A 27780-nucleotide genomic window follows, 5' to 3' on the forward strand; every position below is an offset into this window, starting at 1 on the left:
TTCACAATTAAAGCCAGAGGGAATCAAAACGCCATTAACTCAGAAAATAAGAAAATGGTAAATAATTTGAAATTAATGATTTATTGGTTTATTATTAATAAAAACTGTTTTCAGGTCAAGGAAGGAATTGTGGCCGTACGTGAAAACAGCTGGACAGGCGGTCTCCAGGCGCGCACGTTCCTTATCCACATGAGTTGCGCGTGGCCCATTTCCTCCGGAACTTGAACTTTCTTGTGCCTCAACACGGAACCAAAACCAAAGTCACTACCGAAAAGTTGTTGCACTCAGGATGTTGCACTCACTCATAACCTGCCAATCCAGCTAGTTGACGTAGATGTGGATCAGTAATCCCAGTTGAGTAACCGCGAATCGAATCCGAAATCTGCTGCGTGATCTGGTCAAGCTTCTCAAGATCATCGGGTCCGATCCAAGATACTACCAACAAGGACGACTATCACCGTAATTCAAGCCGAATCAGGAATCGCAGCACTCGAGAACCCGGTTGGAGATCAAGAGATGCGATTAATGCTATGGAGCAGCTACATTAACGTCCGCTGGCAATGCTGTCTTTAGGGCAAACGCCAGCGTTGAAGCCTCGTCATCACCAGCAATTATTGACCTGGAATATAGGATATCGTCAGTAGAAGATTATTACCCAGAATAATATTTAATTCTCGATTTAATTAATAATAAACATGACAGTTTAGTATAGCGTACTTCACTTGGTTCGAATATGTAATGCATTTAACACACATTTAAATATGAAAGAAAACCATCATTTTGAGAAATTCAGTACACATTTAGTTCTGAGAGTAAAATGTTATTTTGAAAGGGTAAATACACATTTAGTTTTTAGAGGAAATCGTTATTTTGAAAAGTCGGCTCTTGTCAAAGTTCATTTTGAAGTGACATATTTAGAATTGTAAATTCAACAATCTTATACTTTCTACTGAAAATCACTAACTGATTTTCTTAATTTTACCAACGTTTCTTTCAATTTCACCAACGATTTTTATTTGTGTGAAGTTAAAGTAATTTTTCATTTGACTTTGATATTATCCCAAATGAATTAAAATAACAAAAACCTCATTTTTATTTTAAATGCGTCGAATTGTACAACTAAATACTGAATTGTTATTCAGATAACTAGAAAGCATAGTAATTTTTACTGCCAAGTTTGTCTTTGAAGCCATAGTAAAATTAACGCATTTTGTGATCGTTATAAACACGGTTTGTAGTCTGCACAAATTTAGTGGCGTGTTTTCAATTTAACCCTACAATATAGTAATTTTAACTGTAAAGCTACTCTCAGTGTTGAATGAAATCCTGTCGGACAAGCCGATGGATGAGCGGATAGAGAACATTCACACACAGTTGGAAAAAGTTAAAAACGAGACAAAATTGTATTGAAAGTGTGACCATCTCCAACACCGGCTTGCACAATGAAAAATATATTTTATAGGGTAACAGGCGGTGCGGATTTAGGGATGAATATAAAATTAATGACCAGTTAATTCCGTCTAAATATATAATAAATCGTTATAGTTGTTCACTAGTCTGCAAGATAGATATAAAGATAAATGCGATACTGACTGATATGATGTAATAAATAGGGGAACTGCACCTGGATTTAACTCATGGCTCCGATGTTCATCTCATCAAAAACAAACAAATTAATGGTTGAATGGTTGGTTGCTTGAGTGGTTGACTGGTTGGTTTACTGGTTGATTGATTGGTTGTGGTTATTTAGTTGATTGGTTGATTAGTTGGTCGGCTGGTTAGGTAGTTGATAAGTTGTTTTGCTGATTTCTTGGTTAATTAGTTGGTTGGTTGCTTGATTGGTTGATTAGTTGGTTGGTTGCTCAACAATTCTACCTACTAACAAATCAAGCAACAACCAACCAATTAACTAATCAATCAATCAATCAACTAATCAACCAATCAAGAAACCAACAAAACAACTAATCAACCAACCAGCCGACCAATCATTCAATCAAACGGTAAAGCAACCCATCAAGCAAATAACCAACCAACTAATCCAACAATCAGCCGTTTAAGTAAGCAACCAATCAATCAAGCAACGAATCAACTAATCAACCAACCAAGCAACCAACAAAACAACATGTCAACTAACCAGCCGACCAACCAATCAAGCAAGCAAGCAACCAACCAATCAATTATTCTATCATCTAACAAATCAAGCAGCAATCAATCAAATAACCAACCATTCAAGCAAACTACCAATCAACCAAGCAATCAAGCAACCCACCATTCAAGCAAGCTACCAATCAACCAAGCAATCATTCAACCAACCAACTAATCAACCATTCAAGCAACCAATCAACCAAATTACCAACCAATCAAGTAATCAATAAACGAAAAGAAACCAACCAATCAACCATTATTCCAACTAACAAATCAAGCAACAACCAACTAAACAAATAACCAACGAATCAATCAACTAACTAATCAAACAACCAACCATTCAAGCAAGCTACCAATCAACTTATTAACCAATCAGCCAAGCAACCAACAAAACAATTAATCAACTAACCAGCTGACTAAACAATCAAGCAACCAACCAATCAACCAGTTAAGCAACCAACCAACAATTACCATTCTACAAACTAACAAATCAAGCAGCAACCCATAAACCAAATTACTAATCAATCAAACGACTATCCATTCAAGCATGCTACCAATCAACCAACCTACCAACTAATCGATCAATCAAGCAACCAACCAATTAGCCATCCAAGCAACCAACAAAACAACTAATCAACTAACCAGCCGACCACGGCATACAAAAAACAAGGCAGGCTCATCACGTATGTAAACATTCAGTTTGAATGTAAACATGTGACGTCACTGCTATCTTCGCAGAAGCTGGACCGAGACGATGCTATACGGTCACAGCATGCTTACTTTTGTACTCCAACATGTGGCGATAAAATATGCGTCACATTCGAAGTGTCATTTTTCTAACGAGCCTACCTTGTTTTCTGTATACCGTGCCAGCCGACCAACTAATCAAGTAACCAATTAACCAACCAGTCAAGCAACCTATCAATCAAATAACCAACCAATCAACCAAATAACAAAACAACTAATCAACTAACCAGCCGACAAGCAACCAATCAACTATTAACCATTCAACAGTTCTACCAACTAACAAATCAAGCAGCAACCAACCAATCAATCAATCATTCTACCAACTAACAAATCAAGCAATCAACTAATCTACCTATCAAGCAATCAACAAATCAACTAATCAACCCATCAAGCAACCGACCAACAATCAACCAACCAACTAATCAAGCAATCAATCAACCAATCAAGCAATCAATCAACTGAATAATTAACTAATCAACCATTCCAGCAACCAATCAAGCAACCAAACAATCAGCCATTCAAGCAACCAACAAAACAACTAATCAACTAACCAGCCGACCAACCAATCAATCAACCAGTCAAACAACCAATCAACCAAATTACCAACCAATCAAGTAATCAATAAACAAAAACGAAACCAACCAATCAACCATTATTCCAACTAACAAATCAAGCAGCAACCAACTAAACAAATAACCAACGAATCAATCAACTAACTAATCAAACAACCAACCATTCAAGCAAGCTACCAATCAACTTATTAACCAATCAATCAACCAACAAACAATTAAACAGCCAACAAACAATGAGCAAACAACCAACCAATTAAACAACCAACCAACTATTAAACTGATCCAAAATTATTTATCAGATCGCTCACTGCAGGTAAACTATCAGAATTCTAAATCTGATAGATTACCTGTTAGAGCTGGTGTTCCCAAGGTAGCATACTGGGGCCCATATTGTATAACATTTTTACTTCTGACTAACCTGATTTACCACCAGGGTGTCAAAAATCTTTGTTTGCAGATGACACAGGTCTCTCAGCCAAAGGGCGAAGCCTTCGTGTCATTTGTAGTATGTAGATTGAAAAAAGTTTGGATATTTTCTCCACTTACTTGCAAAAATGGAAAATTTTCCTGAATGCTTCAAAAACTCAGTTTATAATTTTCCCACATAAGCCGAGAGTTTCTTATTTGAAACCTTCTAGCAGACATATTGTCACTATGAATGGGGTTCCAATTAATTGGTCTAGCGAAGCTAAATATTTAGAACTTCTGCAATCTTCTATTGCAACGATTAGCTCCTTGTACCCTTAGTAAAAATTAGGTTAAGTTTAGTTTAAGTAGAAAACTTTGTAATTCCTACATGGTTTAATTCAACCAGAGGAAATATCCTAACTGCCAGAGGCAATTGAAATGTATTAATAATAACTAAAAGCGTAACATAGCAAATAAGGATGATAGTGTTAAGAAAACACGGAACACCTAGTCCAAGAGATAAATGCATGTATTAGATAATTAGCAACAAAATTAGTCAAAAAAAAAACTAATTTGCAGCTGCCAAAGAAACATTATTTTCTTTTTTTTTGCTGTTTATACAAAAATATGTATTTACTTTTTCCGATGCCTATGATCTTGGAACCCGGGAGGACAACTTTCTTCTGACGATTATCATGAGGCTAAACGATGATACTTTTATGCCCAGGGAAGTCGAGGCAATTTCCAATCCGAAAATTGTCTAGACCGGCACCGGAATCGAACCCAGCCACCCTCAGCATGGTCTTGCTTTGTAGCCGCGCGTCTTACCGCACGGCTAAGGAGGGCCCCGATATGCCTATTCGTTGTAAATAAAAGCATCTTATATCAAATGACAAAAACAATAAACTGCCGTAGATAAACGCTGCAGCAACGAAAAAGTATTTGATAACAAAAATTAAAATTAAACCTTTTTTCTAATTATTCTACAGTTCGTTATTCATCATCTTACCTTATGTGTTATCTGCGCCCTCATCCGCAACTCAGGCGGTTCCTCCTCGGACCACCACGATTACCAGATGGTCTTCCTTCAGTCCCTCCTCGGTGAGGTTGTGACATGTTCGTTTCAACAATTCTGTCGAAAAATCGCATGGCGGGAATGAGTAGAGCACACCGGTTGCTTCCGTTTCCTTATTGAGTAAGGATATAACGCCGGCCGCTTCTTTCTGCTTCAGGTAGGACACGAGATTACGCAGTGGACGCGTCTGAGCGCTGGCATCATCCGACGATGCTACCGATGACGTCGATCCCGGCAGGCCGAGGAAGATTGCGTGCGACGATGACGTCGATATGCGCTTCTGCACATCTTCCAACTGATGATGATTTGTTGAGCTTTTCAGCGCTTTTCGGAACGATTTCCTTAGGTGGCCCATATTGCCCTGATCACTCCTATATCAAATGGCAAAACAATAAACTACCGTAGATAGACGCTGCAGCAACGAAAAAGTCTTTGATAACAAAAATTAAAATTAAACCTTTCAAGCAAAGTTTTTCATAACGACGTATGTAACAAAAGTAAACAAAACGAGGTTTTAATACAACGTGACAATCACACGCGGCTTTATCTAATACCCATCGAATTTACTGACTTCAGATCTTAAAATTCTTTAATTCGATCTTTTTGCGAATCGACGTATGTAAAAATTTCTATTTTTGAAGTCTCACTGTTACATACGTCGCTTTAACATATGGGAACTGAGAGCGACCTATGTAACAAAAAAGCAAATCAAAACAAAACTGCAGTTGCGTCAATCGTGCAACTATGGAAAACCGACCAATGTACAACGACGTACGTGTAGCATACCGGTGTATGAATAATTTTATCGTTTTTCACAGTGAATTTGAATGAACTGAGCTTTGCTGTGAAGCACGCTTATTACGTGTCATGTAATGATGCATGCCAGCGGAAAAAAGGATTGAAAAAAGATTTAGTTTTAAAACAGTTTTAGAAAAAGTTTTGCCAACTTTCTGCAAAGGAATTCTCGAATCCTCATAATTGTTACATACGTCGTTATGAAAAATTATGCTTGCTATTTTCTAATTATTCTACAGTTCGTTAATCATCATCTTACCTTATGTGTTATCTGCGCCCTCATCCGCAACTCAGGCGATTCCTCCTCGGACCACCACGATTATCAGATGGTCTTCCTTCAGTCCCTCCTCGGTGAGGTTTTGACATGTTCGTTTCAACAATTCTGTCGAAAAATCGCTTGGCGGGAATGAGTAGAGCACACCGGTTGCTTCCGTTTCCTTATTGAGTAGGGAAATAACGCCGGCCGCTTCTTTCTGCTTCAAGGAGGACACGAGATTACGCAGTGGACGCGTCTGAACGCTGGCATCATCCGACGATGCTACCGATGACGTCGATCCCGGCAGGCCGAGGAAGATTGCGTGCGACGATGACGTCGATATGCGCTACTGCACATCTTCCAACTTGGGTTGATCGAGGCGTAGTCGCTGAGTAATACGAAGGTGGTGTTTACCTTCCTCGTCCTTCATCAGGCTGTCCACTATTTTGTTGTTTCCGTCCGTTAGGTGCAACTTGGTGGGGAATAGTGAACTCTTCAAAATCAGCGCCCCTTGCCAGAATGTGGTAGATTTCCGTGCGACTTCTGGTAACGTTCTTGCATTCGATAACATGCCATTTCTATGAGAAGACGAATCAGAATCCGAATCAGCCGGACTGCGTTGCCTCGGTGAACGGGAGCGAGATCTATCGATTCCTGGTTCACGTGATCCAGAACGACGGCGTGAATCATATTCGCCATCGGCTCCTGATCGACGCCATTCATCATTGTCCCCGTGGTGCGGTGGGCCATCACTATGAAAACTGCCACGGAAACCACCACGCCCGCGGAATCCTCCTCTGCCGCGGAACGGTCTTCCACCATAGCCGTACAATGAATTTTCCTCGTATGATGCACCACCTTCCGGATATTCGTAGTCGGGGCGCGACGATACTCACCGCCTTCCTCAAAACATCCACTGCGCTTTGAGAACGATGGTGTTGTTCCGTTGTCAGCAAAATCGATACGAATACGACGATCCGGTGCCCCTAACGGGAATCCACGCATTTCCTTCACAGCAGCCGTAGCAGCATCAATAGAATCGTACAGAATGTAGGCCTGGTGTCCCCTTTGTTATATTCGATCTTTTGATGGCACCAAAACGGTCGAACTCACGCTTCAACTGAGTAACGAAACGAACAAACAACAAACGAACCGAAACGACGTCACAAGGTGAGGGAGAAAAACAAACAAACTGTCAAAACGTCAAGAGGGGTAAGTCAGCGCTCGTAAAATATTTATGTAATTCGTCACCCACGAGGGGTATTTTCTTCAAAATGAAGAAGAAGACATGGTGCCCGATTTTCTGATGGCTTTGTACCGGACATTTAGGTCTATGTATTCGTCAATGGCTCCGCCGATGCCGAAGGTAATACCACGGTCTGCTCTCCGTGACATCTCGAACGAAATGGCTCGCGCGCGCGGAAGAGCTGCTTTCTTGTAATCAATAAAGTTAAACCTGAAGCTACGCCTCTTTGGCGGGTGTGTGACGGTTACACAATATTTGCAGTCATACCGGACAACAAAGAGGCGGTACTAATGAGCCATCTTTATTGATTATAAGAAAACTGCTCTCACGCGCGCGCGTGGCCCATTCCAGTTCGAGACAGCAGCACGTACGGACGTGTTTTTTGTTCGCGCATTTTGACGTTAACTACGTCTAAGGAGAAGCCTCGGATATAGGGTGCAAAATGAAAATTTCCAAATTAGGGACCGTCACGAAATCATGTAAGATTTCAAACAGTAATGGTGACTTTATCTTTCGACGGATTTTCGAGATGTTGTTATTAATAGATTCGGAAACTTTCCACCAATTTGCTAATCGTATTAAAACTATTCATTATCAACGACAAACTATTGAAAATGTTATTTCTTTCCAAACCGGGTGAAAAATTCAAAAATAATCAATCCCGTTCATAAATCCCCAACACGGACATCAGATTGCAGTAAGGTACGACCCTTTTGATCCACTGCTTCGTTTTTCCTGTGTATAAAAAGCCCCGTGTTTCGCGTGCGCGCGTCATTTTCATTCTGGATTTCATGGAAAGCGGACCAAGGCGTCCAGAAGCGGTCCTAGCGACAACGGCTGTGGTGGTGCGGATGAAAATTTTTCGTTCGATAGTGGTGGCGGTCGTGGCAACAGCAGTACATCTTTACATCCGTGTTACAAGCAGCATTTTTGGATCTGGCAATTAACGACGTGCGTAGAGCCGAGCTATCTGATGGCTGTCGCGCAGTCCAGTAGTTGTTGTTGCTGAGGCACATAATTGGGAATGAATCGGATCTTTTCTGAACCACCATTATGTTTGGGAGGAAGGTTAAGTTGAAATAATTTGTCTATAGTGCAACCACTAGGAACTGGAAAATTTTTCAGTGAAATATTCTAGCGTGATTCTGAGCTCAATTATATGATGTTTGTCTAGCACTTAACTACTCTTCTTGCTGTGGAATTAATTTTGAACAATAATTCAGTGATTGATAAGTGATTGAGAAAGTTGATATAAGATGAACTTTTTTCATAGAACAAAGCATAATTGTTTGGTATCGGTAGCGGAATCATAGCATTACTGCCGGTCCGAGCGCGCGTCAGAAGGAGAAGCTGCAAATATGTATTCGAATGGATGGAAATATAACCTTAAACAAGTAGCAGGCTACCTACTAGAATTATAATCTTGATGGGAAATTTCACTTGACTGTTACTGCTATCCACGTGAATAATTATCGGCAGCGTCTTTTTATAACGCGCGCTTGTGATTCTTGTACCGATGGAAACAATCTGCCATCACCAAGCAATTAAGTTTTACTTTGAACAAAATTCATCTCGCCTCAAGTTGTGACTTAAGAGCTACTTTCTCTGATGGTAGCCATTCATTAGTACTTCAGACAAGAAAATTTAATCTGAGCGCGAACGACCGCATGAACCACACCATCGATGAGAATGAAATTTCCGGTAGCAGCTCCGCCGAAGCCGATGGTGGGACTACGATCTGCTTTTCGCGACATCTCGAACGAAATGGCTCGCGCGCACGGAAGAGCTGCTTTCTTGTAATCAATAAAGTTAAACCTGTAGTCACGCCCCTTTAGTAAGTGTGTGACGGGTACACAATATTTGCAGTCATACCGGACAACAAAGAGGCGGGACTAATGGGCCATCTTTATTGATTATAAGAAAACTGCTTTCCCCGCGCGCGTGGCGTTTCATTTGACATATCGCGGAGAGCGGTCCCAGCATCGGTAGAGATGTCGCAAATTAATCGATTACTTCGATTAATCGATTATTTGTTGTGATAATCGATAAATTTTTAAATCGATTACTTTCAACGATTAATCGATTCGATAATCGTCAAGAATCGAGAGTAATCGATTAATCCGGATTTTTCGACAACTATTAGATTTCGATTACTTCAATTAATCGATTCATCGTTATGATAATCGATTAATTTTGATTCGATTACTACTCAACGATTAATCGACTCAATAATCGTCAAGAATCGAGAGTAATCGATTAGTTACTAATCGATTAATCGAGATTTTACGACATCTCTAAGCATCGGCGGAGTTGCTGAGCAAATTTTATTCCAAATACATATGGGATATTGGAAAAATCGGTTCTTCTCAGGGCTTCCATTCTATACAAAGGAAGATTGAGGCGAGGCGAACTTTGTTCAAAGTGCAAATTAACCGCTTGGAGACGCCATAAAGTTGCCTGGCGTCCGTAGCAGAATCACGAGCGCTCGTCGGAGGGAGATGCTACTAAAATGTATTCGCATGGATGGCTTCTGTGGCAGCCAAGTTTAATTCTTTCAAGACTCTTATTTGGTTTTGTTATTCCAGCCTATGGCGTGGGTCGTATGGTCGTTAGTGATTCGAAATATGCATTATTGGGAATTAATCGATTCTTCTCATGGACACCATTTTAAACATAGGAAGATTGAGGCGAGAAGAATTTGTTCAAAGTACGACGTCGTAGCAGAATTACGTTGCCGTTCGTAGCAGAATAACGAGCGCGTATTGTAGAGAGCTGCTGCAAACATGTATTCTTGCACTGGCACTAGATTCTTCATTTCACCAAAAAGTTTTACGTAGTTTACGTCGGGCGGTCGTGTCTTATACACAACCCTTATGATTTTTTAAGAGTTGAAAAGGAGTTACTGCAAGCGAAGATATTGGCAGTTTTACAATGCATTGGTTTTTAATGGATGCTTTTCAATACTGGCTGGCTAGCTGGCTGTGCATGTGCTAAGACAAGGGAAGACATCCCTAGTAACATGTTGCTGGTTTTATGGAAGCCATGCAGAGTAAATAAGGGCTTTCATGACCATTATAAAACTAAAAATGTTACTTGGGAATGGTTTTCCAAAAACTAAAAACTGGTTCTGATGTCTATATCTTTATAACCATATGGCCTTTATAACCAACGTGCTGATATTTTGGGGCTTAATGCTCCAAAGTGTAAGCTTTTGGTAGTTCAAGATCAATTACGAATTTTCATTGTTGGCATTACATCCTCATACAGGGACCTTGCTGCCTCGCCACATTTATTAACTGCGAGGTTTCGAAGCCAATAACCATTTTGCATTCTTATATCATGAGGCTAACACGATGATATTTTAGAGAATCGAACCCAGCCTCTCTCATCATGGTCTTGCTTTGTAGCCGCACGTCTTACCGCTAGGCTAAGCAGGGCCTACCAAAAGTAGTGTATAAATGAGACCGAGGCGTTTAATCATACACAGAAAAATACTTTTTTGTAGACAACGCCCAGCTTTAAAAATTACTAATTTACCATTTACCAAATTACTAATTCACCATGATTTCAAAGAAATCTTCATTCCACATCATGTAACGACATTCCAAGAGGGCCTTAGTAGATTTCAACTGTGCGCATGTTAAAATCAAACTGAAAATCGTAACACTTGTATCAGGTTGCGATTGGCTTATTTTCATAAATTGTAATGATTGTGCGAAAGTATGCCTATTTTGGCGTAATGCCTGACTAACTGCCTCATAGCTTTGGACTGATTTTATTTCACGAGCTGACGCAACTTGAGACAGAACGGTGCATAGCTGGTGCATAATATTGCACTATTTTTCATCTTTTAACAGCTTTCGCACACGCGCAATGCCCAGCAATGTGTCAACTACATTATTAGCAACAGACACTCACATACTTGACGTATAATCTGGATGCATTATTCACCGCATGCTGCAAAGGGAGTATTAGCAAAGTCAATGCCTCGACCTGCGACTACAATTGGTTGGCCTCATGCATTTCAATAAACTGCAATTTGGAGACCTCCCTCAACAAGATCACCATCAACAAAATTCCCTCTATCTTGTTTACCGTATAGGTTGACGGAAGTTCAATGCTTCACCTCGCTCTCACGTGATCTGCCTCAGTGCTCCGACGACTTCAATAAGCGACTAACCATTTTCATTCACAGATTCGTGTACGAACCGCGGTAATCAATTTTCGGCATAATAAATATTACAACTACTACTTCCGAGAGATTGTGGCGGTGAACCTGACGCTAGGCCCGGCTGCTAGCCTTGAAAAATTAAATAGTGACTTTGCGGCATTGTTGAAGACTAGTTTTGCCTCCAAGGTGGCGTTGCAGATGCCCGCATGAAAACTGGTTTCATCTTTCGATGCTCCTCCTTGAATATATGATAAATCATTGGGTTTGATTTGTTTATGATGATTTCTCGAAGCGGTCAATATCTGCATTATCGTTTTAACCCTTCGGACACAGTGGGCCTCTCATGCAATAGCGCTGATATTAAAGACGCTGATAGTTCCGGTTTAACAAAAGTTTTTTTCTTATTCTTGACATATCATCCGTCGAGCTATAAAAATCAAGCAACCAACTAAACATCTTTTTCGATGTTTGAGAACCGTTAACAATCATGTTAATCTCAATGTCAACTGATTGAAATAGATTTCAGTAAATCAATTGCAGTCATATTGTTTTTATTAGCAAGTCTGAGGTGACGAGCTCGACTACTGACTAGTCCCAAACAAATCCTTGAGGTTTGGAAGTTTTCTCGGCTTCACTGGGCATGGAGTATCATTGTGCTTGCCACATAAAAGACATATTATTGCAGAATTGATTGGCAAAGATAGCTCTCAGTTGATGACTGTGAAAGTTTGGCTAAAGCACTAAATAAAAAGTCCATGTAAGCAAATTACCATAGGTAATAAACTAGCAAAAATGCATAAAATAATCGAACTGACATCACAAATGCTGGGTAATGTGTATTGGTACTTCGCATACCTAAAGGAATAAAATAGACCTCATTTTGCGGTCCTTATAGCATATTCAGAATTCGAGCCTTATGGCATGATAGAGAATATCTTGATGTCAAAGTTTATACATCTTATTTCCATTTCATATGATATTACAAAAAAAAATCATAATCTGAAAAGGCTATTAGCCTCTTATCCAGCAACTCCTACCCCTACCTCCCCGTGATGCCGGCCGGGGTAGGAGCAACCCTATAGGATAGAGCGGGTAACTATGGTCGTATGCTCACAGGGAAAAGGGGTGGTTTGCCCCTCTCCGGAGGTGCAAATCTGATCGTGCGACTGTTCTCCAGATAGAAGCACAATAATTTTATGAAAATTGACAAAAGGTCAAAAGAACAAAAGACCCTACGACAAAAGGCCGAAAAAATAAAAAGTCGAAAAGATGGAACATCGAAAGGGACATAAGGTCGAAAGGACAAAAGGTTGAAAGGAACGTAAAGATCGAAATGGAAAAAGGACAAAAAATATGTAAGGAAGAAGGAAGGAAGAAAATAGGAGTTGGAAAAAGGAGGAATAAAGAAGAAGGAAGAAGGATGAAGGAAGAAAGAAGAAGGAGGAAGGAATAACGAAGAAGCGAGAAGGAAGGAGGGGGAAGGAACAAGGAACGAAGGGAAAGGAAGAAGAATAAGGAGCAAGGAAGAAAAAAATAAGAAGAAGGTAAAAGCAAGAAGGAAAAAGGAACGAAGAAAGAAGAAGGAAGAAGGATGATGGAAGAAAGAAGAAGGAAAAAAAAGAATACATAAGGAAGAGTAGAGAATGAAAAAGGGAGAATGAAGAATAAAGAAGAAAAATGGAAGAAGGAATAACGTAAAAGGAAGGGAAGAAGGGAATAAGGAGGAAAGAAGAAGAGATAATGGAGTTGATCTTTTGTTCATTTCGACGTTTTGTCTTTTGTCCATTTCAATGTTTTGTCGTTCGAACTTTTTTCCCTTCGGCTTTTTGTTTTTCAACCTTTTGTCCCTAACCGGCTCACAACAGCGCAAGCGAGAGACTCTAAGCAAAACTGTGCCCACTGTGCTACATCGTGTCAGCATCGAGAAGGTAGCCCCTTCCACGCAATATAGGGACGCTGATACCAAAAATTCTGCAATTACCAAGAAAGGCAAAAGTAGAGCAAACGGATGGATTCAACGACAACATAACCAGCAACGAATAAAGGTCAACGATTAGAAAAGTCGGATCTTGGAACGTGAGAACTTTGAATGAACCCGCACGTGTTGGGTTCCTGGCGCATGAACTTCAGAAAGTCGGCAGCGTGGCAGCAATCCAGGAAATGCGGTGGTCTATATCCGGAGAAAGAAAATTCCGAGCGGTGGATTCCATCGCAAACACTTCATTCAACTAGCACATCTACTATAGCGGCGGCGACAGAGCCGGATTCGTGGTGATCGAGAAGCAGCAGAAGCACATGTCTACTCTCTACTGCAGCCGTTGGTTTTGTTTAAGACGCCACCGCTGCAGCTTGGACATAATCTGTTGAGCTGTCGTGTTCACCGCATTCCAAATAACCTCATACTGGCCTCAGAGATGACAGAAGATTGGATTGGATTGGATCCAATCGAAAGCTTGGGATAATTCTAGAGGACCCACCAGCAGAGGTTGAGAGTTGATCGATTATGTTGAAATTTGAACTAGCATCAGGCAGGGTTTGCAGAAATCACTCTCCATAGATAACGAAAAACGATAAAAGAAAAGCAAAAGCTGTTCCGAATCATAACAAGCCATGATAACAAATTTATCAAACTTGTAGGTATACAAGTGCGAACAAACAGAAACGGATAAGCAGTGATGATTCTCGCTTATTTTGTGTTGGGGACCGCACAGCTATTTTGAATAAGGGTATGCGATAACACACTTTTTCCTAACGAAACGAAACGAAACGAAATTTAAAATGTCTATGTTGATTCGGATCGAAACGAAACGAAATAAAGATTTCTTTCGATATTTCGAAACGATACGAAATCAAGGTTCATTTAATTTGAAATTTTTCGAAACGAAACGAAATTTTAATTTTTTTTTCCGCGGAATTTTTATTAAATTGTTTTTACATTATGTACGCAATTCTGATTTCACTGTTTCGAAGTCGAATAACTATTTTGCGACCAAAAGAGTCACAATAACAGAAAAGGAAATCTGTGATAAATCGCCACATTCCCGCCGCATATACCATTGGCGATAATACAATACCCCAGCATTTGTGCCGCTTTCAAAAAAATTTATCGTGGAGCGTGTGTTCCCGGATCTGTTCAATTTTATGTCAATAAGTATATGAAAATAAAGAAATTGTGGGATTTTTCATAAACGGATTCAAATTTCGTTTAAAACTCTAGTTCACTTAAGAATTATGTAATTATGCTAAAGCATACTTTATATTGTCTTGTCAGCGTGGACTAAGTACTGACTCAGTCAAAATTAGAAAACGAATGCTTAGATTTATTTTTTATTTAGTGGGATACTCAATTATGTATCCACATCTGCCAGGCGTATACGCAGATAGAGAATTGATAATACTAGACCAACATTTGAAAGAGCGTATCAGCCAAAATGTATTCCTTCTTATTCTTCGTCTACATATATAGCATACATTTGCTCACTAGAAGAATCCTGTGCACCTTTCTAAAATGTACGAAGATATGTATTTCCGATTGAATTTAACAGACCCATAGTCTTATATACAATCAGCTCGACAAACTGAGCTATTGTCTGTGTGTTCTTGACATATGAAAACAGCTGTTATGGTCAGTATAAGCTGAAAGCAATCTTATGTAATTTTATTGATCTTTCAACCCGTTCTGAATTTTATTTTTGCAAATTCCATGCGAAGATCTAGAAATGCCCACAAATCTGCAATTTTCCTTACATATAGCGCCGTAGCGTGCGGTTGGCCTCCGCAAAGGGCGCCAGTCTTTAGGGGGCGCCGAAATCAAGGTTTACGCTATAAGCAAAAGACAAATTTATTTTGTTTAGGGTTGGTACAATGGTAGAGATATGTCTTATGACAAGGAAGACATATGTGGAATAATCTAGAGCAAGCCAAAAATATTGCCTTTTTCCACATCAACATGTTATATGGATTTGTTTTAGTTTTGACTGCTAATCCGATTTCTAAAGGAGTTCCAAAACCGGTTACAAGAGGTCAGTAGAAAAAAAAACAAAAATATAATATTTAACAAGTTATTTGACAATCATGGATTTTGATTATCAACATTGTGTGAATCTGATTATTTAAAATTTTAGCTATTACATATTAGGGCCACCGAGGGATTTCCAGAGCCATTATGTTTGATAGCAGTGACTATTCGCGAAATGTAGAAGTTATTGAAGCAGTGCAGCATACATTTAAGCGTTTTTGTATAGAAAATTCTATTACCCTTATGAACTATATCAGAGAAGAATAAGTCGCATGCAGATCACATCATTAACTCGGCGCATCCTTGATGTGTCTACGCGTCATCGACTTGTACATGGATCTATTCACTGCAGCATTACTAGTGACCTCCAGTTTTGATTTCCCACGCATGGTCTACGTCAATTGCATCTATTCTACATCCTTGATCTAGGACAAACCTGGGAAAAGCTGCACCTCTTTCTCGTTTATGCCAGTCTTACAACGAGGGCTACAAAGAAGTGGACATTTTTATGGAGCTTTCGCAATTCAAAAGGATTATCCGAAACTAGCAGCTTTGCTAAGCTTTAAAACTTTATTGTATTGTGGTCCGATTATTGGGTTACCCTGTAGGACACTATACAATATATGACATAAATAAATAATTTAATTAACTAAAAAAAGGACAATTCACACTCAAATTCATTGGTTTGAATTTATTCAGCTTTTTTAAGTTGACATCTTTAAAAGGTTACATTCATAATAAACCGATTGACGAAATTTAGAAGTGCCTTTTGTTCTTATATCCGGAAGTAGTGGTATGGATTTTTGTGTAATTTATAGTTCAGGTAAATTTCTCGGTTTTTGTTTTTTTTTTTAATTCTTCTTATTATTGCAAATTTCTTCCAAAACGCGAAATGCAAAGATCTTGCAAGAAGTTTCCGACCAAAATGCAAGCAGCGAGCTGTCAACTTTTTTGTGTCAAATCCTATCCTTCCTATGAGCTTGAAAGAGAAGGACGATTAGACGTCAGCTGAAAGCTGTCCGTTTGTTTTCGTCGAACTTTTTTATTCGAAGCGCGCCAAAAACAGTGATGCCAGACTTTCAGGAATGACTTTAATTGTATAATTTCGACAATCAAAAAATATGCATTTGAAGTGAAATTTGTCTTGTTTTACCATCTATTTTACTGTTTTGAAATTGAACATTTCTTGGAATATAGCGTGGCTAAAAACCAAAGATTTTATTTGACTCCTCCAATACTGAAAAAAAAATGTTTTGCGAAGTTCAAAAACATTTTTAATTTCATTGCCAACAACACTGGTTGCAAGATGTTCAGGCGTTCCTCAACATTTGCTAGCCATATTGCATGCATTTTGACATTCCACTGCAACTTGCAATATAATCAAATGTATATTGGTCCTGAGGTGGACGGCAATTCCGACCATTGAACAACCCACTACATAGTTCAATTTTATCAACACAAATATGTACAGGAAGTGACTTCAAACTATCTACAGACACAGTCCTGAGTTAAATTTTCGATGATCCAAGTAGATCCGTTGGAGAATTCGACCACCAACCAATCATCACACCATACAGTTATTTTTGATTTAATTTGTCCTAACTGGGTTCAGTGGTCCAAAGCTACATTTTACTTGATCCAAATAGGTTCAATGGCAACTCCCGGCCACCAACAAACCAACTCCAAAATATGGTTATGGATTAACTGTACACATCGTAGTTGCTAATCATGATTGGCCGAGAAACAGCAAATATGCACAGCTCACCAATTAAATAATATTCTTGGGATACAAAAAAGTTATTCTTATTGTATACTTGCTTCGGTGTTTCCAATTCATGACCAATAATGATGCTGGTCACGTGCTTATAGTCAATTTAGGATCTCCTAATCCTTTTAATTAGTTTAACACTCATTGTTATAAAAGACCAAGGAATGCTCTGCATCTCCGTGAGCGCTACGGGAAAGGTATCGTTGGTTAGTTGAGAAGGTAATTCTTGTGAAACCCCTTAGTGAGCGACAAAATATGTATTACGAAGTTATTTTGAAAACAAGAACTGTGTTTCAATCAATCCAACGCAAGATCAATGTGTGTCAGTTGTTCTCTATCTGTCGTGTTCGACGCACGCGATTGCAGATAGCTCTGCAGAATTATATTCGCTCGGACGTTTTGGAGTTATTGTTAGTGCACTAGCATTGTTCTCGGTTCGCGCGCTTGGTCGTCTGGATTTGTTTGCAAAGATATCCAAACAGCAACGGCACGATATGATGGAAATCATCAATACCGTGCAATTTTGCTTTCCTGCCAATTCTCCGCACCCGTCGTGGAGCGAAATTGCAAATTTTGTCAAACAATTGGATGTTGATGTTGCATACGTCGAAACAGTGTATAAAATGACGGAAATCCGAAGTATTTGTATAAAGTACAAAACGAAGGAGGCAATGACGGAGTCAATAGTCAAAAACTTGCCAACCAAAAATTTCGTATACGGTGACGGAAAATCGATTGAAGTGTGTATGACGGTTGCAGGGCAAAATGTACACTATGTCCGGGTGTTTGATCTCCATCCGGAAATCACTGACAAAGAACTGTCCTCGGTCTTTGGAAAATATGGAAAAGTGGATCGAATCGTGCGTGAAAAGTTCCCTGCAGGCTTGGGTCTCGATCACGCACACGGGCGTCAGAGGTGTATATATTGACCTTGAAGATGATATTCTGTCATCGATTGAGGTATGCAACAGGAAAGGAAAGGTTTTCTATGATGGACTAAAAAACAAGTGCTTTGTGTGTCAATCGGAAGGACACCGGAAAAATTCCTGTCCAAAAAGATTGAATCGGAGTCAGCATAAATCGTATGAAGGAATAGTTAGAAACCTAGACCAACATCAGAAGCCGGATCCAATAGTTGATGAAATTATTGAATGCGTGGAAGGAGAAATATTCGAGGAGGAGCTTGAGCTGGACCTGGAAAAGCAGACACCGGAACAGCAACATGCGAGAATCGATGACGAGGCTACACTCAGGAAAATCGACACATACTTTATGGCAAAAATCCATGTATTTTGAAATATGCATATCATGTGTCGGCACATACCAAATTGCATACAAATTCACACATGGATACGATGACCCACATAAATAGTATGTATGAACGCTCATGTAATTCATGTGGGCGCATGAAATATATGTATCAAAAATATGGAATGCATTTGGCAACCCCCATTGCAAAAATCCATGTGTAAACTCATGAATATAATGCGGAGTTTTTTGTGAGTGTATTTATCGTACATGCGGTATTCCGAATGCTACCCAGTTGGTAACCGAATTCAACGCTGCGATGGAGGAACAAACTCGGAAGTTAGTGGCGAGCCAGCGTCGGGCATAATTCGCTAAATCTGGATCGACGGAGCATCATCTCCCAAGGAAAAGCTCTCGCAAAAGCAGGACCGGATTTAGCCGGGAGGGGGCCCCGGGGCCGACGGTATGTGGGGGCCCCAAAATGTACAAAAAAGGTTGGTTTTGGTACATAAGATTTGTGGGGGCCCGGGGCCACGGCACCACCGCCCCCCCCCATAAATCCGGCCCTGCGCAAAAGTAAAAAATAAATGATATTTTTATGCTTTACTACGTAACAATATGAACGAAATATCGGCTCCGTGAAGTTTTTCTATAAAGCGCCTGGGCCTATTGAATAAACCAGTTAAAAAAAAAAGATCAGTGTGTTTCGTTTAATAATCTTATACAACACGATCGATCCTGTACTAAATAATTTTGTGCTGTTCGATGCAGACATTAGTTTTATCACTTTACGTTCTCCCACACTAGTTGGCGTGATCAGCATCAACACGATCGATTGCACACTGGTTAAACAAATTGCTGCTACGCGAGGTAGATTTTTTTCACTTCGCGTTCTCCCAAAAGATATTTTAGTAACCAGATAAAGATTGTCGCTGTCGTCGCTGTCCGGAACATCTTTTGCTGGCGAGGATACGGGATCTAGTTGTCAATGAAGGCAAAATACATGCGATTTGACAGTTAGGTACCACACATGTTTCGGACAGCAGAACAAAGGGAACCGAAGCGACAATCTTTATCTTGTAACTAAAATATCTTTTGTTCTCCCGGACTAGCTGCCGTCCCATGACCAGCATCCACATGATCGTTTCCGCATTCATATAGAAGAAAACAACATACGAATTTGTCGACTAAGAATGAGGTTATGTAGTAAGCGTTAATAGGAATATTTTATAACCTAAAGTTTTGAAAACAACTTTACGATTATGTTCAGCGGCGCAGCCAAAATTTTTGATAATATAAAGTATGGTTTAAGTTTAAATTTGTTTCGAAATTCCGCGGAATTCCGTTAAATTTCGTTAGAAGCTAGTTTTTTCTAGCGAAATTTTTGTAATTTAACGAAATGAGACGAAATCAAGAAATCAGATTTCGCCATGCTCAAATTCCGCGAAATTCCGCGGAATTTCGTTTCGAACCACCTGAAACGAAATTTTTCGAAATACCGCATATGCTTAATTTTGAACAAGTTGAAATACATAACCCGACCTTCCCGCGTTCGGCGCTTTAAAAAAAAATATCATGTGGTATACCCTCCCGAATCAGTTCTTGTACATAAATGCTTGCGAAAAAAGTCTCTCATGGTATGCTACATATCGTATAATATGTAGGTATACAGAGATAAGTGAGAGACTGTTTCATTATCTTTTGGAAACCACATAAGGTTTACTTCACCGGTTCACTTTGTTGCCCTGCCGAGTTTATTCGGACATATTTGATTTAAATACTTAAGACCTATTCAGATTACGCCATTTATTATAATAACCATCGTGTAAAATATACACAGAAAGAAAAATCATTGATGTAATTAAAAAAAACATTGGTTAAATTAAAAAGTTTCGTTGGTTCTTTTTCGTAGAAAGTTGAGTATGTTTAAAACAAAAGTACAACTTTTACGACAACGATGGTTTAAAAGCTGCATACCACTCTTCAAATTAAAAGTATGAGCATTCAAAACAAAACTGTAGAACTGTCAAATCCAAATGATCAAGCTGTGGAAATATTGAATGGAATATTTTCACACGAAAATTTATCTTTCAAAAAACTTTGCACCCATTCTATGCACCTTTTTTTTTTCAATCAAAATAAATCGTAAATATTTTTTCCCGTTTTATTTCATCGATTTAAATCATTGTTTTTAATATTATTTCATCATTTTAAATTCTAATCAGACGAGTACTCCAGTTACTAGCAGCTTGCGAACTAACCCAGCGACTCGTCGGGGTTCTTTCCTTCATCTGTAAAGAAAGAAATCTTACATAAGCACCATAATGTTCAAACTAATTTCTATAGACAAGCAAATCACCACGCCTAACTTTGTTCTCATCATGGATGCTTTAGAGTTGGGCGCCTGATTTGAGAACTGGTGGTACTGTTTCCTATCTGGCCACTATTCCTTTTCATTTTATCACTCCGACTTACCTTCCGGTAGCTTGCACGGGGTGGTCAGTGGCAATTCTATCATAAAGGCAACCTGGCAGGAAACCAAAACAGCCAAATTTTGGGAACTTAAAGTCACTTTCAATAATAGGCAAACTACTTATTCGGCTCATTTAAAAAATTAACTGCCATCACCGCCGGAACTTTATGTGTCTGCAAGGAGATAATTTGTTTATTATTCTGGAAAATAAGGCGAATGGATGAATTTACAGAATTATCTTGGTCACTGGCAGGAGATTGACCGCACTTAAGGACCGAGCTGGCGTACAGCAACTTCCACACAGTATGCAAATGTCCATGCTTCTGAAAATCATAGGTACACAATTAAACAACACTTTTCAATTAATATATCGAAAGAGAGTTACCATTACTTCTATCCGAATTTAAACTTGCTTCGAACATGGGAGAAAACGCAAATGATGCATTAGTAGCATAAAACAGGATTTCACTAGCTACAATTATTTTTTTTAGGGAATATAGTGCAAAGTTGTTGTCCTAAAGTTGTCTCAAGTTGTCTTAAAGCTAATAATATCACAGAAAGCTATGACGGATCTCGTGCCTGTTCAATGCTTGGGTCGTTAGTGTTGACACCAGCCAACTTGTGGAGATTGTTGGTCGGATACCGTGGGTTCAAGTTAAGGACCATCTTGAGCAGCTTGTTCTGTTTCACCTGGAGTCGTTTGCGGTGAAGATTTTGCGCATTTGCCCCAGACCACCGATACATAGGTCAGTATAGGCCGGATGATGCACTTGACCACCAGTAACTTATTTTTGAGGTGTAGCTTCGACCGGCGATTCAACAGAGAGTACAGCGCTTTGGAACAGCGATCCATCTTTTCGGCGATATACCTAGTTAATATGTTTGTCAAACTTGAGCTTCTTGTCAAACACCACTCCCAGATAATTGACTTCGTCGTCCCACAAAGTAGGTTGGCCATTGATTGTGATCGTTCTGCGGGGGATGTATCGAGCGACGCGCTGGTGAAAAACATGGACTGAATGTTTTCAGCATTCAGCTTGATGCCCCACTTCCGTTGGAATTCCTCGAGGTTGTTCATTGCCGCTTGAAGGTGGGTGACAACGGCAATCATAATTATGAGTAATTCTCGCTGAGCCCGGGCCACTATTTGCACGTGATTCTTAAAAATGCATAAATTTATATTCAATCGATGGCTTTTGGCGAGCATATAAAAGCTCAGAGTTAAATTCCTCAGAAAGATGGACCCCTCGTTAGTTATACACGAAATCACTTTAATGGACCCCTCGATTTTTGTCAGTTCTTGGCTCACCAAAACTGCCATTACTCCAACCTTTCTCAACCGAACTTAAAGGTGAGTGTACCTTTGGAAAGAGCAAGAGTGTGGCCTCAATTTGCAATAATAAAATTGGAGGCAGCTATATTAAGTTTTGGCGCCATCTTGAATTTACTTTTGAAAACTTTTTTTTCGCTGGATTCGCAACCACCGATTTGGAATAATAATACATCGTTGGAAGGGACTTCCACATAAGGCTGAACACGAAAAGCTGAAAAAGTAAAAATCTTATATAAGGCTGAAGTAACAAAAGGCTGAAAAATCGTGAGTAACCGATTTTAGTGGAAGAATTCACATTTGACGTTAATAGTGGTACAAACTAAAATGATCCGAAGCATTCTTGCGACTTCTTGTTGTCTTTCAGTTTTTATATGGAATTCTCATTTTTTAGTCTGTACAACTCAACAGATTTGGAGGCAACTAGAAAAGAACAAGACATTATTGTTTTTGGTTATTCTATTTGTTTTTTTTTTGTTTATGGAAAAATTACTTTCTTATCTTTTTGCCTTTCTCGTATACAAAGTATAAGTAAAGGCTACGAACTTTTTATAGGAGGCCCGGAGACCCATAGTGTTCTATACCGATCGACTCAGCTCGACGGATTGGAGTGATGTCTGTGTGTATGTGCGCAAAAAGTCTAGCTCACTTTTGGGCACTTATTCTCAACCGATTTGCTCGCAACAAGTTGCATTCGACGCAGAATCCTGTACCATTGTTTCTTATTGAAAATTCTAATTGAAAAACCCGACCGGACTATGGGTTTAGAAGTTATGACCAAAATACTTTTGGCCTTTCTCGTATACAAAGTATACGTAAAGGCTATATGTTCGCTCCAAAAATAAACTTTTAAGAGGTCCGGAGACCCATAGTGTTATATACCGCTCGACTCAGCTCGACGAATTGAAGTGATGTCTGTGTGTGCCAGAGGCGTCGCGTCCGCATGTGCAACCTGTGCACTGCACATGTGGCAATTTTATCTCTAACATTCAAACTCTCGATAGGTTTCTTGTCTTTCTAATCCAAACATATACTTAAATGATGTGCATTTGATAGATGTTTCAAGCAAACTTGACTACAGTCAAACCTCCATGAGTCGATGTTCTATGACTCGATATCGACTCATGGAAGCAAATTATTCCATACTAAAAAAATATTTTCTGGGTTACTGTGATGGTCCCTTCAATATCGACTCATGGAGGTTTAACTGTATTAGATTCATAAACGGAAAATACGCATTTTTATAGGCGGCATGTTACCTCACAACCAAATGCTGCGATGGGGGCGCGTTATATTTTTCTCTACGATACTGAACCGACCCACCGACACCATGTGTTGATTCAACACGAAACTATCAGCCGAGAACGCTTTGTCATGCGTCATACACGGATCTGCTGTAACCGCAAACGGCGATGTGTAGGGGGTCGTACACTAATTACGTAAGCACTTATGGGGGGAGGGGGGTCTACAATTTTCTTACGTTCCATATAAATAAAAAAATATTTGTATGGGAAAAATCTTACATGGGGGTAGGGGGGGTTCAAAAACCCAGAAAAAATGCTTACGTAATTAGTGTACGGCCCCTAGGTAATCAAAGCGTTCTTCGCTGGCAGTGCACTGTTTGATGCCTGTCGAGAATCGCTTCAAATAGCGCATGCGCGATTCGGTAAAGAGAGCGCGATCGGAACAAAATCGAAAGAGCGTGCGCATTTCTGCTCCCTCAAAGCGTTCCATGACAAAAGTTCCGCTTTGAATAAGCACAGCGCAGAAAAAGCGCTTTTGATATTTGATATTGAATTACATAATCCACTAATCCTGGCGACAATTTGCTGTCCGATAATACTAGCGTGACATTAGCTCAATGTAAACAGAAATTGTCATCTAATAAGCGTTTGCAATAAAGCCTGTTTACAAATACGCTCAGTATATTCAACATTGAAGTATCCGACAATATTAACATAATGTAAACAGACATTTCATCTTCTGATGAAAATCTACATAGGGGGAAAGACGGCTCTGGCAGGTTTTGTTCTATTATTGGCAGGGGGGTTTTTGTCTAGAGATGGGCGCTCAGATCCGGATCCGGTCAAATGATCCGGATCTCTAAAGTGAGTGAATGATTCATTTTTTAAAAGATCCGGTTCACCAGATCAACAAATTACTTGACCATTTGTGAGGAAATAATAAAATAAAAAGTTAATTATTTGTAATCCAAACGCTTGTAAACAAGAAAGAATAAAGTTATTGTCAGTAGGTTTCAAAAATGTAAGCCAGAATGACGAAGGTTTCACTTTTTTGCATTCTCCTTCCTTTTTGTTCTAAGGATCGGATCCGGTTGAAAGATCCGGATCATTAGAATGAATGACCCAGATCTGAGCCGTTCATCAAAGTGATCCGTTTTGCCCATCTCTATTTTTGTCGACCAAATTTTATGAAATTTGGCCACAATATTCTTTGATATGCAAAGAATGTTTAGGCCAAATTTCAGCCTAGTCAGTCATAAAAAACCCCCTGCCAATAATAGAACAAAACCTGCCAAAGTCATCATTCCCCCTACATATATTGTCGCAGAATTAGCGAATTAGGTCAGTATTTTCAAAGAAATTTATTTCTGAAGGTTTTTTTTTCGAGAAATCCAATACCGTCGTCGGGGGTGACAATGGGTGAGAATGGGTCACTGTTTCAACTACTTAGAATGCTTGTAGAATGGATTGAATGTATCTGAGTGCAAGAAGACTAAAATATAAGAGACTTTTTTGAACGATTTTGCTCTACGACCTGCAGGCTAACGGTGCGAGCGATAACCCATTCTCACCTCCCAAACCCATTGTCACCCCCGCTGGTTAGGGATATTTAGTTAGGAAGCTGTTCGACATCTGTCCAGTCCAGAATATTGATCAAAGACATAAATTCAAGACAAAATTTTCAAAACGACTTATCTGCTTTTGTAAACAAAGATTCAAACGACGATTTGACGAATCTGATAGCTCTCCCACGCAAACCAACACCATCAACAGGTAGCGGAATCCTTCATCTACCTATTGATGGTGTTGGTTTGCGTGGGAGAGATATCAGATTCGTCAAATCGTCGTTTGAATCTTTGTTTACAAAAGCAGATAAGTCGTTTTGAAAATTTTGTCTTGAATTGTAAATAGAATAATTATTTATAATTGATAAGGGTTAAGGCTTGAACTTCATTGTTCTCTTTAGTGTACAGACTTTATTTTTCTGTTATGACATGCTTACCACAAATTATTATTAGTAACTTTGCATGATTAATATATTCCAATTTTTTTTCTTTATTTAAAACCTCGAAACAACTCAAATCAGAATTGAAAGTGCCAGCTCAATAATTTCCGAAAAGATATATGTCTTATTTATTATATTGGAAACGATTCTGATGATAGCAATGTTTAATTTTAAGAACTATCACTTTTAAGCTTAGTTTATTTTGAGTTAATTCAGAAAATAAATAGTAGCTAAGAACCAATTAGATGCAACAAAATAAGCAAACATAATGAGAAACGCGCTGGAAAATGACTCGTTCATCATTTCAGGTCCCTTTTATGTGTTTTTCTCGAAATAATAATGTAGTGCACAGGTTGAAGAATTGATCACGCGACGCCTCTGGTGTGTGCGCCAAATAATCTCACTAATTTTTCATGCACTTATCCTTAACCGATTTGCTCGCAACAAGCTTCGTTCGACGCGGAATCTTGTCCCATTGTTTCGTATTGAAAATTGGCCAAATCGGACAATGAGATTTGGAGTTATGGCCAAAATATTTTGTTAAGGTGATTACACAATAAAGCCAGAAATCGGCCATTTTGTAAACCACGTGCTTTTCCAATATTTTGTTCAAGAGCACGAGATGAAAGAACCATAACACGTATGAGGCAGAGTCTATTATATATAGAGTTACGCAAAGAGTGAAGCCAAATCTACCTATTGAACTGTCAAACCGTCTACCTATCGAGCAAAGTAAACAAATGCTTGTTGGTAAGGCGGAAGTATTGTTATCGTCTAATGATTTTTATGGCGAATTAAAACGCATGAATTGAAATGTATTAGATTTGTTCTAGAAACAGCTTTAAAAACTTTAATAGACCCCCCCAATAAAGTAACAACAAGAAACTCACGTGTTTGCACTCTGTGGGTGACTTGGTTATCGAATTAAAAAGCTTTAGCAGTGAACACTCCCGTGAAGTCACTTTAAGGGTTGAACAAAAATGAAAGTTGCAAACACAATAACAAGAAGATTATTCAGAATAAGTGTAAGAAGATCCTCTTTGCGCAACTCTATATAATAGCACAGAGAACAGACATGGAGGCTCGAACAAAATTTCTTGCAAAACATGTGTAAGCAAACACACTGAACCTCAACGCCATCGACGTCGACATTGCAACTCACAATCACAATTTGACAACACGATGGCGCTGGTATGCTCTTGCATGCATAACGACACTAGCGCACAGTGGCATTTTTTGATGACGCTAGCGCTGATTATGCACGGGATAACGGCGACATTACAAAGTAATTTCAAAATGAACAGTAAAAAGTTATCACAACATGGCAAGTGGAGCTTCAACGTCTGTTCTCTGTGATAATAGACTCTGGTATGAGGCTGAAATAATGGTAGATCGTTTGCCTAGTTATGCTGAACAATCATAATTTGAGTTTCGGCGCTGTACGAAAACTATTACGCCAGATTTGGGCTTTTGGAAATGTATGTACACAGAGCGAAAAAAAGTTGTGTTTTTAACATTTTCTAATTGTTATTCCAAAAGTTAGACAAATATTGTAACTTTGAGTGCTAAACTGTTTAAATTGAATACTAAATGTTTGATCTGAAAGTTTTTTTCTCAGTGTAAAATTGTTATTTTTACAGTGAGAGCTTTCAAAACAAAATTTGTAAAATAATCAAACTTGATTTCAATATTTTATATTCTTGGCAACCCTGATAATAAATAATAATCTAACTGGCAGCCCACGACGATCCGTCAAAAGTATATGTTTACTAGGGATCCTACATTCAGAGATATGCGAAAGCGGCCATCTTGAGCCAATCGAGCATTGAGAGCTGTCAGAATCTGAGCCAAATGAACATTGTTATTGTTGCGGATTGAAAGGTATTGCAATTGTAATGAAAAAGATCTTACAAAAAGTTTTGTCGAATAAACATTGGCAAGTTGAAGTAGTCTAGTTTATGCATGGTACTTTGTTCATTTGTATTGCACTTTTATTTTAGTGATAATGCACTGTTGGACGTTAAATAACGAAATCTGAAAATGCCATTATACGCAAAGTCATGTTGGAGCTCAAACATTTTGCGCCACGGCAAGTGCTGACAGCGTTTGTTTACGAAAGTAACAGCGTTGCTAAACCGTCTGGAAAAGTATTCGCACATCTCTTAATATTACGGCACTTACCCTGAGCCGATTTGCTAGCAACAAGTTGCATTCGATGCAGAATCATGTCTCATTGTTTCTTATTGAAAATTGGCCAGATCGGACTATGGGCTCAGAAC

General features: G+C 39.1%; 1 pseudogene; it reads right to left on the reverse strand.

Moving 5' to 3' along the window:
• Positions 1-62: 62 nt before the first annotated feature.
• LOC134206553 (RNA-binding protein spenito-like) lies at positions 63-22243 on the reverse strand (annotated as a pseudogene).
• Positions 22244-27780: the final 5537 nt, after the last annotated feature.

Source organism: Armigeres subalbatus, chromosome 1 (genome assembly GCF_024139115.2).
Source record: "Armigeres subalbatus isolate Guangzhou_Male chromosome 1, GZ_Asu_2, whole genome shotgun sequence".
Classification (NCBI taxonomy): domain Eukaryota; kingdom Metazoa; phylum Arthropoda; class Insecta; order Diptera; family Culicidae; genus Armigeres; species Armigeres subalbatus.